This window comes from Chrysoperla carnea, chromosome 1 (genome assembly GCF_905475395.1).
Source record: "Chrysoperla carnea chromosome 1, inChrCarn1.1, whole genome shotgun sequence".
Taxonomy (NCBI): Eukaryota; Metazoa; Arthropoda; class Insecta; order Neuroptera; family Chrysopidae; genus Chrysoperla; species Chrysoperla carnea.
The window spans coordinates 136,540,307-136,558,777 of NC_058337.1; the positions used below are offsets into that span (position 1 = coordinate 136,540,307).

The 18,471-nt window shown below is 33.0% G+C and overlaps 1 protein-coding gene across 1 annotated transcript in view; it reads left to right on the forward strand.

The window, feature by feature from the left end:
* Positions 1 to 18,471, forward strand: part of LOC123305056 (acetylcholinesterase) — a 402,811-nt gene that overhangs the window by 184,833 nt on the left and 199,507 nt on the right. The window lies entirely within an intron of this gene.

The following is an 18,471-nucleotide window of genomic DNA, read 5'->3' on the forward strand; positions in this document are numbered from 1 at the left end:
CTAGAAGTTGGATTTATATAATAGTAATTATTTAATTACTAAAAATAATAATCGTCTTTTATATTTTTTTTAAGTATGCCGCACGAAAAGTTTCGTTAAGTCTTTAAATTATTAATTTAATTTTTTTAACGTAATGTACGGGATTTAACTTATAAAAGTAGAAGTTTTTTACTTTTAAATCAATAGAAGGTGTTGCAACATTATCGAAAATGATATGCATCCTTTAAACATTTTCTGTTCATAACATGTTTAAATTCCACCTTTTAACGATTAATTACATGAAAACCCTTCGTCAGATTTTTTTAAATAATAATTTTATACGATAATTATGAATATACGCATTTCATGCTAAGCTAGAAAGTATGTTCGAATACTAGGCTTTGAATCCTTCCCGATAAGCAATTAATTAAAAGCAGAAAAATTTGATAATCTGTGTAGTGTTCAGCCCTGGTTATCTAACTAAATACTTCAGTTGTTGGGCTTACACTATGAATGTGCACATCACACACTAAGATATGTACCTTTGTACAGAATGTTCGAAAAGTTGACGCCATCCTTTCTAATCCTGCGGATGAATTACTTTTAGTTTTTAAAAATTTAGTATCACAGTTTAAAACCTCAACTATTTAGCACAATCAATAAACCTCGACATAAGACTTTGTGTTATGACCAAGATTTTAAAATAAGAAGTAATAATTTCTATTTCATCACAATGGCAGCCAATCAAAACCATGTTAGATCACATGATAGGAGTTCAATCATTCTTTTGTCAAAATATTATTATTATGTACGCCTCGAGTACTTGTCTATCTCTAAATTTTGCAAACTTACAATTTCTTATAGATGTCATCAAATCGTTTCTTTAGGAAATGTAAATCGAACAACATGCTGTTTTCTGTCCCAGTTCCCTCGCTCGAACAAAATTACTGGCTATGGCCCTCATCTGCTTGGACCAAGGAGTTCTCTATGCTCTTCTTGAGAAAATTATGTTACTCAAAGACGTTTCGCCTTGCTATTCTAAGAAGATGAAGCTATATAATTTGTTCCTAGGATTAATAAGTCCAAAGTTTCGTACTCAAACATTCTATCCCCGAAACCCTGCATTCATCATCCTCCATACAGGCCCTAAAAGTCGGATTATCGAAGATTCCCCAAATAAAGAGATCTCTGAATGTTAGTTCAGTCAATAATTTCCTGTCAAGAGTCCGACCACTCTTCTCACCCGTTTTCTAGTGAGTTTCATACACTCACCTGTTTGTTATTCTGAAATTATTTCGTTCTTTTCGAATATCCTGTAGACAACGGTAGTCGCATTATTTATTTATTTATATAAAAATTTCCTTCATTGATTTACATAAAGACTATACATATAAGCTTTTTAAAGCCATCATATCCGTCGTTCGTCTTAGAGAGGCAGCCAAGCAAGTACCATACGTTGGTTGGTACATGTCTTGTCTATTAGAAAAAGGTTCTAGCTTTTAGGGGGAGAGGAATAGAAGCAACATCATCATCGTACGTTGCTACCTTCATATTATTTTAACTAACGGTCGCTAAAGAAAACACTTATTAAACAAAAATGAAAAAATAAAATATTTTAATCAAATTTACTTCCACAAATCTCTTGGGAAAGAAATATTTCAAATGCAGTTTATTAGAAATATATTGATAGTTTTTTTATTTAATTATCATAGAAAAGACAGAAAAATGTTTAAAGAATTGAGCTTTCGAGATAATGAAGAATAATAATTGCAAACTTTATAGAGAAAAGAAGAAAAGTTCGTTTCGTAGCTAATTATCTCGATTTTGATTGAATCTTCAGAAAAATTAGCCATAAAAAGTCTTTTTCACAGCCTTGATGTCCCTTTGAGAATGGTTTGATTCAAAATTTTTTGCCAGTCAATTAAGCAAAAAATCAATATCAAAATTGGAATTTTGTGCATGGGTTAAAATTACCAGTGGACTAAAACTAACACATTTTATATCATAAAAATCTTTCTACAGATTTTGTTCAAAAACAACTTAAAAACACCTTATTTTATAACGAATATTTGATACCAAGAAAATAATTCTTGCTCATCTTGTTAAAAGATAAACAAAAAATCATTTATAAATATGGAGCTGTGTGTGCATTATTTGTGTATATGTAAACATATGATGTCTTAGTATTATAGCTATTGCGTATATTCTAGCTTAAATCTATGAAAAAAAATTTTCTTTAATTTCTACGTATGATATAAGGGACTACAAATACTTTCCTCTTACGGGAGGAAACACTGTGGCTTGTCTACTATAATGACGTAGGTGCTTTATTGATATTCTGCTACTAGCCAAAATCTACCGCAGGTCCTAAGAAGTAAAATAGATAATATGACTATGCCTAGGCATAAATTATGAAATTTTTTTATTCGAATTAGTAAAATGAAAAACCATTTATATTAATCCAAGATTTTCTTTTACCTCTCAGTTTTTTATTTATGTATGAGTTATTATCACTGTAACAAAAGTAAAAGTCATTAATCGTAAAAAGTTTTTTTATATAATTTAGAAAATAGTAATCAATTAGTTTCTATTATGACTATGGATATCAATTAACACTTATTATCTTTTACCCCAATCCTTGTAGATAAATTTTTATGATTTTTGAACTTTCTTATTGGGCAAAATAATAGTTCCTTTATTCCTTTATTATATAAAAGACTAGCTGTTACCCGCCCGCTTTGCTGGGCAACATCCCCAATTGCACCCCTCCCTCCACATTTCCTTGCGTTGGATAACAGTTTTGTAATGTACACGTCATGCTCTTTTATTTGATACCCCACTTAGGTATATTTGTAAATATTCGATATTTCCTTCCCACTTTCTCGCTACACCTTTCTACCCTCCGAAGGTTAAAAAAATTTCTAAATGTAATTTAAAACATTCTGACCAAGTTTTGAACTATTAAAAGCCATAATTGAAAAATATGAATTTTTTATTCATGAACACCCCCGCAACCCCCCTTGTGGGTGGAATTTCGTAAAATCCGTTCTTAGCTGACCTCTACTTGGCAAAAGGAATATTCCTCCCAAATTTCAAGTCTCTAGGTCTTATAGTTCCAGAGATATCGTGATGAGTGACTATCTATCTATCTATCTATATGTATGGACCTTCCTTATGGTACGGATCCCTTAACCATTCCTTTTACACTGGTGCCTACACAAACGCACAATGCGCAAATTATGTGCGTGATCTAGACACACCTTTAATCAATATTCATTATTGATCGTTGTGGTGTGCTCAAAGCCAGTTTAATCAATATACGTTTTGATCGTTGAGTTAAAGCCAGTTTAAACAGTATACGTGTTATATAAAGTTTTTATGTGTTTTTATGGACGATATCGCGCCAATATAATAATTTAAATAAAGTTATGTTTTCCAAGGAATAATAATAAGGTAAGCACCAGCTAATTTTCCTAATTTGATTTTCGTACCCAACATTATTTGGTCCTGTCTGAGCCGGATCCCGTTCCCATTTTATTGTTATTCCCTGGGATACATTATTGCCATGCCGGAGTGAACATTTTCTTAATTGTTTGGTTGCCATTAATTACCATTATTTAATTTGAAATTGAAATTGAATATTTTATTTTGAAATTTAATTTTTAAATTTATTTGAAACAAGAACAAAATGCAAACATTATAAAACTTATTGGATTTGTTGACTCAAAATATGTTATACAATTGCTGTGTTGTTTTGATATCATTTTATTGCACAATCATGTCGAAATGAATTTCATTTGTTTTTTTTAACAAATTGATGGATTAATTAATTAATTGATTTTTGATATTTTATAAATTTGCCTTATTAATTAATTAATTGTTTCGATATTTCATAAATTTGCCTTATTAATTAATTAATTGTTTCGATATTTCATAAATTTGCCTTATTAATTAATTAATTGTTTCGATATTTCATAAATTTGCCTTATTAATTAATTAATTGTTTCGATATTTTATAAATTTGCCTTATTAATTAATTAATTGTTTCGATATTTCATAAATTTGCCTTATTAATTAATTAATTGTTTCGATATTTCATAAATTTGCCTTATTAATTAATTAATTGTTTCGATATTTCATAAATTTGCCTTATTAATTAATTAATTGATTTTGATATTTCATAAATTTGCCTGATTAATTAATTAATTGATTTTTGATATTTTACGGATTTGCCTGATTAATTAATTGATTTTTGATATTTTACGGATTTGCCTGATTAATTAATTGATTTATTTTGATATTTTATAAATTTGCCTGATTGATTGATTGATTTTCATTGGAATAAGTGGTGGTTTTATTAAATCACTTTTGGATAAACCCTTTGTTTTCCAAACTTGTTAACAATTGATCGATTGAATGAGTAATTTATTAATTTATATTTGTGATTTATTTATTTGATGGATTTGCTTGCTTAATTGATCGATTTTTGATAAATAGGTGGTTTGATTAAATTATTCTTGTTTAAACTTTGTTTTCCAAATTGTTTTGTTTTTTTTCCCTTTTTATCATCAAAATGCCTACTAGTCAGGAAAAAGCGGCTTCCGATCTCCAGGTTTTAATTGCCAGGCGGGAACGATATTTTCAAAGTATACAACAAGCGTTCGATTTAATTCCACGTTTGAATGATTTAAACATATGCAGGCAATTTAAAGCAAGATGTAAAACGTTGGACAAAGCGTATTCCGAATTCGATGCCGTTCAGAATAAAATATTAGAAACAAACGCCTTAGCAGCTGTAGAACATCGAATATCAGACGTTTTAGCATCCTCACAGGCATTTGACAATTTGTTCTATGCTGTTAGAGCTGCGGAAGCTTCTTGGTCTGAACCACAAACCGTTTCAACTCCTTCCGCCCCAACAATCAAACCAAAATTGCCTCATATCACTCTGCCGACATTTGATGGGACTTATGAAAAGTTTGATTCATTTAAATCATTATTTGATACATTGATTCATAATCAAGGCCATCTCTCAACAATTGAAAAGTATAGCTATCTACGTTCTTCCGTCTCCGGCACTGCTCTGACTGCCATACAAGGTCTACCATTTGCGGAAAATTCCTATGAAACTGCCTACAAAACTTTAGTCACTAGATTCACAAACAAAAGAGTTATTGCATCTAATGTGTGTCAGAAGCTATTTTCTGTGAAACCTTTTACGCAAGAAAGTCAACTTAAAGGATTTTTAGAAGATTTTAATGTTCAAGTGGAAGCTTTAAACAACCTTGCTTTAACTAGTGTTTCGGATTTTCTTATTTCGTTCATGGCTCTTAGGCTGCTTGATCCTCAAACACGTCAAGCTTTTGAGGATACAAGAGCTAACGATCCTACTGTACCAACTTATGCCGATATCCGTAAATTTGTAGAAGGGCGTATTGCTACATGTGAGGTAATTAACTCTTCGTCAGCAAAGACAAATTACCCTAAGCCGATGGGTTCTATGAAAGTTCCAGTTAAAAGAGCCATGGTTGCTCATGCTTCTCCTCCGCTGAAGCCTAGTGTGCAATCAACCTCTTCCAAGCCTGCAGATTTGAGCCACACCTGTCCATGTTGTGCTAAATCTCACCGAGTCGTAGAATGCAATCAGTTTGGTAATATGACTATTTCGCAACGCTATGAAGTTTTACGTAAAAAACTTTTATGCTTTTCCTGTTTTGGACCACACGCTCGATCGACATGTTCTTCTAAATTTTCATGCAGACATTGTGGCTCCAAAGCCCATCATACCATGCTTCATAATGATAGTAAAGCCAATATTCCTCCTATATCATCTGCCAGTGAGCCTACCGTTGCACTGTCAGGTAATATTATGCCTTCGCCGTCTGTACATCAGCATAAGCAAATTCTATTGGGAACTGCTATAGTTAGTATTCCTGATGTATTTGGTCATCATCATGATGTCCGAGTTTTAATCGATCCAGGAAGTATGATCAATATTATTTCCCAATCACTAAAGGATCGCCTTACTTTACCAATGACAGCGTCTAACATTCGCATCTCGGGTATAGGATCCGGGAAACCCCAACCAGCCAAAGGTACTGTTGTTTGTACTGTCAACTCAAAACATAGTCCGTTCTCTATCACCGTTGAAGCGGCTGTGTTACCAACCATAGCAACTAAAATTCCTGCCGTCCCAGTTGTACAAAATATTGTCAATAAACTTTCTCAGCTACAACTTGCCGATCCTCAGTTCTATAGCCCTGCTTCGGTTGAGATGCTCATCGGAGCACAACATTACGCCAACCTTCTGACTTCGGAACCTGTAGTTCCAGGTCACCCCTCTCTGGTTCCATCCATGTTCGGAACACTTGTTATGGGTGAATGTCCATCGATGTCATCGAATGAGTATCAATCATATTGGATAATGCACTCTGACCCAGACCTTTCGTACCAGTTACAAAAGTTTTGGGATGTTGAAGAATTGCCTGTCAAAACTCCGTTGAACCCAGAAGATGTTAAGTGTGAGGAACACTTTGTCAAAACTCATCGCCGTGATTCTGATGGAGCTTATATTGTACGATTGCCATTTCGTAATGGTGAAGCTCCGGAGCTAGGTGATAACCGTGTCTCTGCACTAAATCGTCTAACTAAATTAGAAAAACGTTTAGAAAAACAGCCTACGTTTAAAGATTTGTACTATGCAAATCTTCAAGATTACCTCAGTTCTGGTCACATGGTACTTGCCGAGAAGAACTCGTCTTATGTTTTGACCCATCATGGAGTTACGAAAGATAGCTCCACAACTAAAGTTAGAGTTGTATTTAACCCTGCTGAGAAAACCAATGCCACCTTCCCTTCTTTAAATGAGACTTTATTAGCCGGTCCTAAGCTTCAAAACAGTATTAACGATATTGTTTTGAATTTCCGCTTGCACCGAGTTGCTATCACAGGAGATGTAAAACAAATGTATAGAGCCATCAAATTGGATGCAAGGGATAGTAAATTTCAGCAGATATTGTGGCGTTTCGATCCCTCTCAACCTGTACAACAGTATGAAATAACCCGTGTTTGTTTTGGCATTACTAGCTCGCCTTACCATGCCCTCCGTGTGATGAAACAATTAATTCAAGACGAAGGATTTAAATATCCGACTGCTGCTAAAGTTCTAGAAACTGACACGTATATCGATGATGTGTGTACCGGAGCTTCCTCCACTGCTGAAGCCCGTCAGCTACGTGCCGACTTATCTGCTTTGTTATCGACGGCTGGGTTTGAGTTAAGAAAATGGGCAAGCTCTCATGCCGCCGTTCTAAGTGACCTACCTCACGAATATAAGGAAAAGCCTCACAAATTTGGTGACATTGAAACTATTCAAGTTCTTGGAATTCAATGGATATCTGAGGATGATGTATTTTGCTATCAAATTGAAACCATCCCTAATTGCACCACTAAACGCCAAGTTTTATCACAAATTGCCCGTACCTATGATTTACCAGGATTTTTGGGACCTGTAGTTATCTGGATGAAGATATTGATGCAAAAAATCTGGCTACAAGGAATCGACTGGGATGATCCCTTACCGTCTCGTATGATTGATCAATGGAGTCAGTTTGCCAAAGAAATGCCTTGCCTTCAAACCATCAAAATTCCACGTGATATTCTCGACACTTACATTCATCCACCCGAGCTTGTTGGGTTTTCTGATGCCTCTAGCTCTGCAATGGCTGCTGCTGTCTATTTGCGAGTCGTTTGTTCGGATCAACGCGTGTTGATAAGCTTGATCCGTGCTAAAACTAAAGTCGCTCCAGTAAAACCAGTCACTATTCCCCGCCTTGAGTTAAATGCCAGCTGCATGCTTGCTAAGATTATAGAATCTTTATTGCCACTCCGCGCTCGTCTTCATATAGAAAAGCTTTACCTATTTACAGATTCAATGGTAGTTTTGTCATGGCTACGAACCCCTGCTCATCTACTCAAGGTTTTCGTTGCTAATCGTGTTGTTAACATTTTAGATCGGACTTTACCATCTCAATGGTTCCATGTTCCAACAGCTGATAACCCTGCCGATATTGCCAGTCGTGGCTGTATGCCAAGTCAGCTTGTAAACCATAAGTTGTGGTGGTTAGGTCCCGATTTTTTGCGCGAAGATTTTTCTTTATGGCCAAGCCAAGAAGTAGCCTCGGTTCTTGACCTGCCCGACCTAAAAGAGGTTGGCCCATCATTGATAGGCCATGTTACAGGTGGAGATGATGGTGTTGTTCTTCTTCTAGAACGTTTCTCATCTCTTGTTAGAGCCAAGCGAGTTATAGCATGGATGTTGAGATTTAAGAAAAACACTTCGCTTCCCAAGGAACAACGTAATTTCCAGTGTTTATCTGTCGCCGAGCTTCGAAACGCCGAAATAGTATTAATAAAAATCACTCAACATTTTTATTTGCCACACGAAATAGATTCTGTCCGTCAAGGAGTTCGCTCTAAATCGTTTCCCTCTTTAACACCTTTTCTCGATAATGATCTCCTCAGGGTGGGGGGTCGTTTAGCCGAAGCTCCAGTGTCATATGATGCTCGCCATCCCTTTATCTTACCTGCCAAATGTCATCTTTCTAAGCTCATTGTGGAACATTTTCATATTACCAGCCTACATGGTGGTAATAAAATTGTCCAGTGTCTTATCCAACAATCGTATTATATCCCTCGGGTGCGTGAACTTGTTCGTAAAATCATTTTCAAATGTACTCGTTGTGTCCGTTTTATTGCCAAGCCTAATCAGCCATTTATGTCCAGTTTGCCTGCGTCACGTTTCGTTCAAGGTCGACCCTTTGTTCATACTGGGGTAGATCTAGCCGGTCCATATCCCATAAAAGATGGATCTCGACGAAATAGTCCAATTAATAAGTGTTATTTTGCCCTTTTTGTGTGCTTCTCAACGAAAGCTATTCACCTTGAGCTATTATCATCTCTCTCTACCGACTGTTTTCTTGCCGCTCTAGATCGTTTTATTGCGAGAAGAGGTTTGCCCAAAACTATGTTTTCTGATCGAGGTACGAACTTTGTAGGTGCGTCTCGAGTTCTGGAAGAAACTTTTCAATTTGTCAGAGAAAATAGTAAGATTTTTTCGGATTACCTTTTGGGACGGGAAATCGAGTGGGTTTTTAACGCTCCAGCCAACCCGTCAGCCGGTGGTTTGTGGGAAGCCGGGGTAAAGTCGGTTAAACACCACTTAAAACGTCTCTTATCTGATAGAGCCTTGCTATACGAAGAATTGTGTACCCTTCTTGCACGCATCGAGGCCATCCTGAACTCACGTCCGTTAGGTATTTCTGCCTCTTGTCCCATTGACGATATTTCTTGCCTAACTCCTGGTCATTTTTTGATCGGAGCCCCGTTATTGTCTCGCCCTGAACCAGACATTACCAATGTACCCTCCAATCGTATCCCAAGGTGGGAACTATTGCGTCAAGTGTCCCAACATTTCTGGAAACGGTGGTCCCGTGAATATCTGCACACTTTAATTCAACGACAAAAGTGGTGGGATCACGTTGAGAATGTAAAAGTGGGTGATGTCGTGGTTATCATGGTCGAAAACCAGCCCCCGATCAAATGGCCATTGGCAAGAATTACTGCCCTGTTGCCGGCGAAAGATGGAGTAGTTCGCATCGTTAAATTGCGAACTAGTTCCGGCCATCTCACCCGACCCGTTCGTAAATTGTTGATACTCCCTGTCCTTCCGTAACCTTATACAGTCCACTTAGTGTTTCCTGTGTCCCGTTTCCTGTTAAATGTTGTCCCGTGCTTATTTTAATTTTAATTTCGAGTTTTGTAAAAGTGCCAAATGCTATCGCTATAGCATCTTTATTTGTATTTGTAATTGTTTTAAATATGGTTTGCCAATCGCCGATTTCACAATTGTCTAAATGGTTAAAGGTGCAATCCATTGCAGTTGAAAAATGTTCATTTTGGTGGGGGGTAATGTATGGACCTTCCTTATGGTACGGATCCCTTAACCATTCCTTTTACACTGGTGCCTACACAAACGCACAATGCGCAAATTATGTGCGTGATCTAGACACACCTTTAATCAATATTCATTATTGATCGTTGTGGTGTGCTCAAAGCCAGTTTAATCAATATACGTTTTGATCGTTGAGTTAAAGCCAGTTTAAACAGTATACGTGTTATATAAAGTTTTTATGTGTTTTTATGGACGATATCGCGCCAATATAATAATTTAAATAAAGTTATGTTTTCCAAGGAATAATAATAAGGTAAGCACCAGCTAATTTTCCTAATTTGATTTTCGTACCCAACATATATATCTATAGAAAGTCTCCTATATATTTATAGATTATATAAACTAAGATAAAGAATTTAAAAAAATTTTATAAGAATTTTCGAGGAACATTCAAAATATTGTGAATGGGTTGACAACCACAAAAAAAAATATGATTTACAAAAAGTTGAGAGCACTCAGGAATGGGTAAAATAAACTTTTTTTTAAAATTGAAGATGAACAAGTGAAAACAAACAATTGACTGAGTTAATTGTTGAAATACCATGTATAGGCAGTGTTGATAACTGTCACATTTCACATACATACATATCTGACATATTTAACTGATATTCTCATATAATGCGCAAGTGTTGATGCGCACTCGTTTGTTTTTTTGACGTCACGTAAATAACGAAAGATACTCACTTTGATATTAATACATACTATAAAATTTGTACCTAATTAACGCCCTCGTGGGTAAACAGTGATGTTTACAAAAAAATGTTTCAAACAAAAGTTGTTTATTTTTTTGTAAGGAACATTTTTTACATTTAAACTTTTATTCTATCTCTAACGGTTTACAAGATGGGTACTACGGACCCATGACCCAATTGACCCATGTTGCTCATTTACGAACTTGACCTCACTTTTTACGTCCTAAACACGCTGTAAAAATTTCAGCTTGATATCTCTTTTCGTTTTTGAGTAATCGTGACCACAGACGGACGGACGGCCGGACGGCCGGACGGACGGACAACCGAAAATGGATTAATTAGGTGATTTTATGAACACCTATACCAATTTTTTTTTTGTAGCATCAATATTTTTAGGCGTTACAAACTTGGGACTAAACTTATAATACTATGTATATTTCATATATACATGGTATAAAAAGGTACCCAGGTGCCTGCCTCATCACTCTCATAAGGGTTAAATAAAAAAATTAAGAAAAATCGGAGTATAAAATATAAAATATTCGCCTAATCTTATTTGTCTTCATGTAATATCTTGACGTTATAAAGTTAGTAGACTACTAATGTAAGTATTATCCCATTTTTTATTGTAAAGATTATAAGACTTTTATGCATTTAGTTTAGTGTAATTCTTTTACACAAAACAATAATGGATATTATATTATGGTTGTAAATATACAGTGTGACAATCACGGCCAGAATTTCTCTTTGAAGGAAAAAAGTGTATTATTTAGTGAAAGATGCCCATCCCTCCAGTGTAATGCTTGTCAAATTCAGCCAAAGTTTTGACTTTTGCCTCCCGATAAAAATCGAAAGCCACTAAAAAGTTTGAAAAAATAGAATTTTGCTAAATATCGGTGACAGGCCGAGTTAGACGTCAGGCTAGGAGAGTGGTTCTACCTCATCAGAACAAAATTTCCTTTATAGATAGAAATATAAAAAAGTTTGAAATAATTATAGAAAGGTTACAATGATATTCAAGAAAGCACATCAATAAACTCGCTCCATATCTTATCCAGACATGCGAATGTCTAATTTCGGTTCTAACGCTTTAACTATACCCATAAACGATCATAATAGATCCTTGATGGCGATATTTCCTGTTAGCTGTATTTATTTCAGCAATTATTATTAGAAAGACTAAATAAAATAGAATAATTGAATTTTATCTAAAAATTGTATGACGGAGGAGTTAATACTGACCTAGACTTTAGCCGTTTTCTCACTTTTAGATTCATCGGTCTCATTTGGCAATAAGTGGATCGGCTTTCCATTGATTAAACCTTTTATCAACCGAAGATTGACAGAAATAATCATCCAATTTGAAGTGAACACCCTGTAAATAAGTATATAGAATTCTTTGCTTGTTAAAAATATTCTCAGTGAGCAAGATAATGAAGCAAAACGGTTGTTTCCTTTTATTTAATTTAATTTTTTTAACAAAAATAATCATAATTTATTAAAGGTTGAATGCATACATACATATTACGAACTGCTAGCTGCTATTCATTATTATACAGGGTGTTACAAGAATACATAGCGATCTATGCTCTTCCGAACTTTTATACATAAAAATAATTTAAAAATTTTTTGTTATTTTTTTGGATTTCGTAGTTCTTTTTTTGTAAGTTTGTATAGTTTACAAAATTGGATTTTAAGACGAATGATTTACAAAGTGATAGAATATTGAACGCGTGAAATATTTGACGCATGTGCAGATTGTCTGAGCAAATAATTACCAAACTGTTGACTCGAGTGTTAAAGGGTTACATATTCTAATGTGTAGAATCGGGTAATGCATGAAAGCCCGACTACTTCTGTATCATTCTGTACTTATAATATATTTTTCTCTTAAATGAATGTATATACTTTTTTTTTAGAGGAAAATATAAAGAGCATTTAATAGATAAACGTAAAATAAGGTTATTTGCAGCTATGTACAAGGGACAATAGCAGAGAAAATGCTGCAAAATGAATCAAAATATCTATTTTTAACCGAAGAGTGCTACAACAGCATCACTTTTTTCCAACCGTGCGGCTGCGCATTATCATTCAAAAATGATAGGAACAATTTAAATTACACAGTAAGTTTTATGAATCTCTACCCACTGATTAATAAAACGTTCCTCTACCGATAATTCTTCAATTAATTATGAAACATAGCAGACTTAATAAACATTCCAGAAACTACAAAAGACGTCTCCGAGACAGAAATGAAACGCCCAAATTTTTCACTTTATTACGGATTATTATTGTAGAAAATATATTATATTGATAGACAATAAAATATGTTCGAATATTCGAACAATAGTAAAATAATAGATTATAACTCGTCGTTTTCAAATAAATTAGTTGTTATTCTCAAACTATAATAATATTTTATCGATTTACAATAACAAAAAAATGTAAACTTAAAAAAATACTGTAATAAATTATTAACAACAATTTTATTGTACATACATAATTATTTAGTCATTATTGTCAACTATTTTCATTCACTTCACTCTTATCTAGAGTGACAAATTGTTACAAAAATAGGGTATCGATCTTATACGAGTATTGTTTAATATATACATACATACCACACTACTGGTGTAAGTACACAGACATATGACTCGTATATCTATAATAACTATTATACTAAAATTTATTTCATTTGATATTTGTGTCCAATGAGAGATTTTAAATACACAAATGTATAATATATTATTACAGTAAAACTATACTAAACTAAAGCAAACGTCCCTTTAAATATGAGTCATAACTTTTTCAATTATTTGATCAAATTTGATTCAATGAATTTCGAAAACGCAGTACCATGGTCTCTGCATTCGCCTTCACGGCTAAAATAAACGAAAAATATAACCAAAATTAGCGGGATTTCAAAATGAACCTCATTCAAATACGATCAAATTATGCAAATATATGAAAAATGGATTTTTTGAACTTTATAGCGTCATAAAATTCCAAAAAATTGATTTTACTCTATCCTACGCTAATTTTATCTAATATTGGTCAATCAAGCAGGTAATCCCACTAATTTTGGGTCATTTTTTCAAATATTTGGTCATTTTAATGTATTTTCAATAAATTTCGAAAATGAAATATCGTGGTGTGCACATTCGGGATAAAGACTGATATTAATGAATAACTACCACTAAAACTGAAAAATATGACTGAAATATGAAATAATTAGTGGGTTTCTAAAAAAAATTCATTCAAATATGATAAAATTTGTCCAAAATATCCAAAAAAAAATTGATTTTTTTGAACTTTCTGACGTCTAAAAAATTTGATTTTGCTTCAAATGACGCAAATTTAACCGATTTTGATCAACAAAGTATGTAATCCTACTAATTTTTGGTCAGTTTTTTTCAAATATTTTCAATAAATTTTATCTCTAAAATATTAATATCATTTTCCAAAGTCAACATTAAAAAAACATCATTATAATCTTATACGGTTTTGTTTTTATAACAATTTAAAAATCTTTAACTGTTAATCATTTTTTATGAAGGTTTCACTGTAATAAATGTGATAACTTACTTATTCTATGTCAGTTATAAAAATAAATTGTACCCAATTTTGTGTTTTATATGTTATTTTTTGCAACCAAACATAAAAATTAGGTCATTAATTTTAAATTACAACTTTTTTTTTTAGGTTACATAACTACTTACCAAACATATTATATTATTTGACCTTTTTATATTTGTTCGTTTCGATAGTTATTAGCAATGAAATATTCAATAATAATAATTAAAGATAAACTCTGTTAAACTGTGTAATTATTAAATTGATTGGCGTGATGCCATTATACAATAACTTAAAATTCATGTCAATTATTTATTTGAAAATTAATATCCAACTATTCTTTAATTATCAGTTGAATGAAAATGTGGTTTTATTTTATTTTTTTTTTTGGTTCAAAATGAAAAAATCTTTTTTTTTAAAGGGATATCTTAAAAAAATTGCAATAAATCGAAAAAAATTTTTTATCTCCAATTTTGGTGAAACTTAGTATATAGGGTAATTTTGACCCAAAAAGTATAAAAATCGGGTGCATTTGTTGACTGATCGAATAGTTTTTGAGATACTGACTAAAATCGATCCAAATATTGCGATATATCAGAAACTCTGCATCCAATCATTAAATTAACCTGATTTTTATACTTTTTGGATCAAAATTACCCCATCCACCGGGTTTCATCAAATTTCAAAAGAATTTTTTTTTTCGTTTTTCTCGATTTTTTTCAAAGGGGTAAAAAAATTGCAAAAAATCGATAAATTTTTTGTATCTCCAATTTTGATAAAACTCAGTATATAAGGTAATTTTGACCCAAAAAGTACAAAAATCGGGTGCATTTGTTGACTGATCGAATAGTTTTTGAGATACGGACTAAAATCGATCCAAATATTGCGATATCTCAGAAGCCTTTTTTTCTCATTTAATCCTTTTTTCATAGTCTTAATTGAAGACACTATTTTTCGTATTGCAACATGATTTTCCCAATAAAATGACTTGTGTTAGAGAAAAAATTCGCAAACAAACTTTTGAGACAGCCACTATTATTTTGATGAACACACAAAAAAATACCCTATAATATGTATTTCTTAAAAGATAATTTTATTTTCATGTTAGATAATTTTTCTTTTTAGTTCTTTTTGTGTTCCTTATAATATTTTATTTTTGTTGTAACAATGTAAATTGTAGGCGTAGAAATATTACGTATGGTCGTACCAAAATGAAATTATATTTAGTAGCTTGATGGTGTGTGTTCTTTCACAGTTTACTTACCGGTTGTCAAACATTATACATAAAATCTTCATAAATATTATTATTTTATCTGAAAATTGAATTTATTTTCTATAAAAACTTTTTTTTTTTTTTTTTTTTTATTTATTTATTTAAGGTCGCTTTTAACGTCTAGGTCATTAGCGACCGCAGAGACTTATACATTATTTACATGTGTTATTATTAATACAAAATGGGTTCATATAATTAAGTCATTGTCCTTAATAAACTTGAAGAGACTTGGGAAATATTTGGGATCATTGAGGATATCCTTGGCTTCCGAGGGTAATCCATTTTTGTTTCTTTGATGCTGGTATCCCTGACATTGTGAAAGGACATGATTCACCGATATTATTGCGTTGCAGTGTTGGCATCGGTTTGGGTTATTCTTGGTTATGAGATGAATGTGGCTCATGTTCGTGTGTCCAATCCGTAATCTAACAATTGTACAATATTTTTGGCGGTCAAGGGTTGGTAGCTTGTCGAAAATATTATCGCGTATTGCATGGAGCTTAGTCGGTAAAAGTTGTAGCCATTTTTGGTTCCAGTGTTGCATTATTACATTTTTTATGTGTTTCTTAGCCTCACAATGTGTTACTGTTGTATTTGTGATATCTTCATTTCGTGTGGCTTCCTTAGCTGATTGGTCGGCTAATTCGTTGCCTTGTATTCCTTGGTGTGCTGGGATCCATGCTAGTACAACACTGGAACCTTGATTTGTTGTTTCGTCTATGAGTTGCTGAGCTATATGTACTAGTGAATGGGTACTATTCTGATTGCTGATAGCTTTCAGTGCGGAGTTGGAATCGGAGTAGATGACGTTCTTGGTTTTGTAATTTTTTGTTGTGATGATTTTTAATGTGTAGATAATGGCTGAGATTTCACAGGTGAAGATGGAGCACAGGTTGTTTAAGCGTTGGGTGGATAATACAGCTGTTTCGGTTGTCACCGCATATCCTGCTCGATTATCTACAACGGATCCGTCAGTATAATATTCATCAAAATCTTTATATTTCTCCTTCATTAATCGAAATAGCGTTCGATATATTTTTGATGGCGTTGATGGTCTGTCATACTGGCTCAATTCCCAATCACAATGAATATTAAGTGTTTGCCAGGGAGGACAGTAGCTTAAGCTTCTCGTTGAAATTGGTGGCAGTGATATTTCCAGCTCACTTTGGTATAAAAACTTTTACTTTACAGAAATCGATTTAAAAAAAAAAAAAAATGAACATCAACTATTCGTTATGTGCGTAGTCATGGTAGGGACATTAAAATCGATGCCAGCGCTTCCAGTGAAAAATTTTGGCGATAAAGGACGCTGTTATGAATAATTTGCAATTCTTTACATGTTAATGTTATGAAAAATGTCAAATTCAAATTATTGAAAAACACTATTTAATTAAACTTAATGCATTAAAAATTGTGAAAATAAGAAATCAAATTGCACAAATATTATTTTTTAAATGTAAATTATCATAATTATTTATTTAAATTTGTGAGACAATAATATTAAATTTTCAATGTAAGTCATAATTGCAATCCATTCTTTTATATATGCATCCATACAATTCTATAATTAAACTAGTGTATCGTTACCATGGAAACGCCTCCAAAAAAACTCTCGCGCGGTGCGAATCAATAAGTTTCTCCAATAGTAAATTTTGCATCTGCTTATTTTAAGACAGTAAATACTATAATCTGTACCACCTACAGGAAATTTTCTTCAATCTCTTCAAGTTACAATAAGTTAGAATAGGCGGTTCGAAGAACAGACATTAAATAAAATGATTTCAACATTTTAATTATCTAGGAAGACGCTAGTTTTTCCGAATTAGAAACTAGTTTATGAAAACATTTTACATGACATCCGGTAAATAAAAAAAATACATCCTTTATCTCTAAATATATTTACTTATTCTTCCATCAAAGAAAATAAGGTATCTACCCGTAAATATACATAAAAATACAAAAAATATTCGTTTTGAGGTTGCTGCGTAAGCTGAATATATTTTCTCAGGGTAGGTCCACCTAACTTCGCTAAAAAGGCGGGTTGCATACCTGAGTCAAGGGCTTCACGAATCACTCAAGCGAGCCCAGGTGAACTACATCTCCATATTTTCGTGATTACTTGTGTAGTTTAGTAGCTTTTGTAGCTTATATAAAACATTGCCATAGCAATGAGATATCTGCGAAGTAAGATAAAAGGATAGAAGCGAGTACTTCACGTCGGCTAGCTTTGACGAGTATACTTGGCGAGGTTAAAATTGATGAAAATCAAAATACTGATAAAAATTATTGAATTTGAAAAGGGAAAAAAACATCTTCTATCAATGGTGTTTTTTTTGGTGTTTCATCCATGTCATTGTTGTCTTTTAATGGCCAATTAAAACAATTAGAAAACTGTTCATCATACAAAAAACAACATTTTTTGTTTGAAACAGTGAATACTTTCGAAGGAAATGCAACTCAAGCAATCACAACCCAATTTAATCGAGAAATGTCAGCTTCAGAAAAATCGTATGGGTGAAAGTTATTAAGAACAATCAAGATAATGGACGTCATTTTTAACATCTAGACATGGAGACCCTGAACAGAAGTGAAATCGCTTTATAAAGAAACAAAATTTACCTAAATTAAAATATTTATAATTGATTAAGTATTTTGTATACTTATAATGTTTTTTTCAAGTTTTATATTTTCTACATCAAGAAGACGACCGCGTTATCTATGCATGGGAAATAGAACTATTGTTAAATTTTAAAACCCGAGCGTCTCTTGTGAATGGGAAATGAAATTAATGAAATTATTGTTAATATTAGACAGTGAGTTTTTTTAGACGTCATATTTTTAACTTCCCGCTAAGAAAATAGGGAAGTTATTGTTTTCACCCCGTTTTGCCAAAATCGAGTTTTCATCAGATATCGACGTTTTAAGGTGTCAGGAAGCTTCCC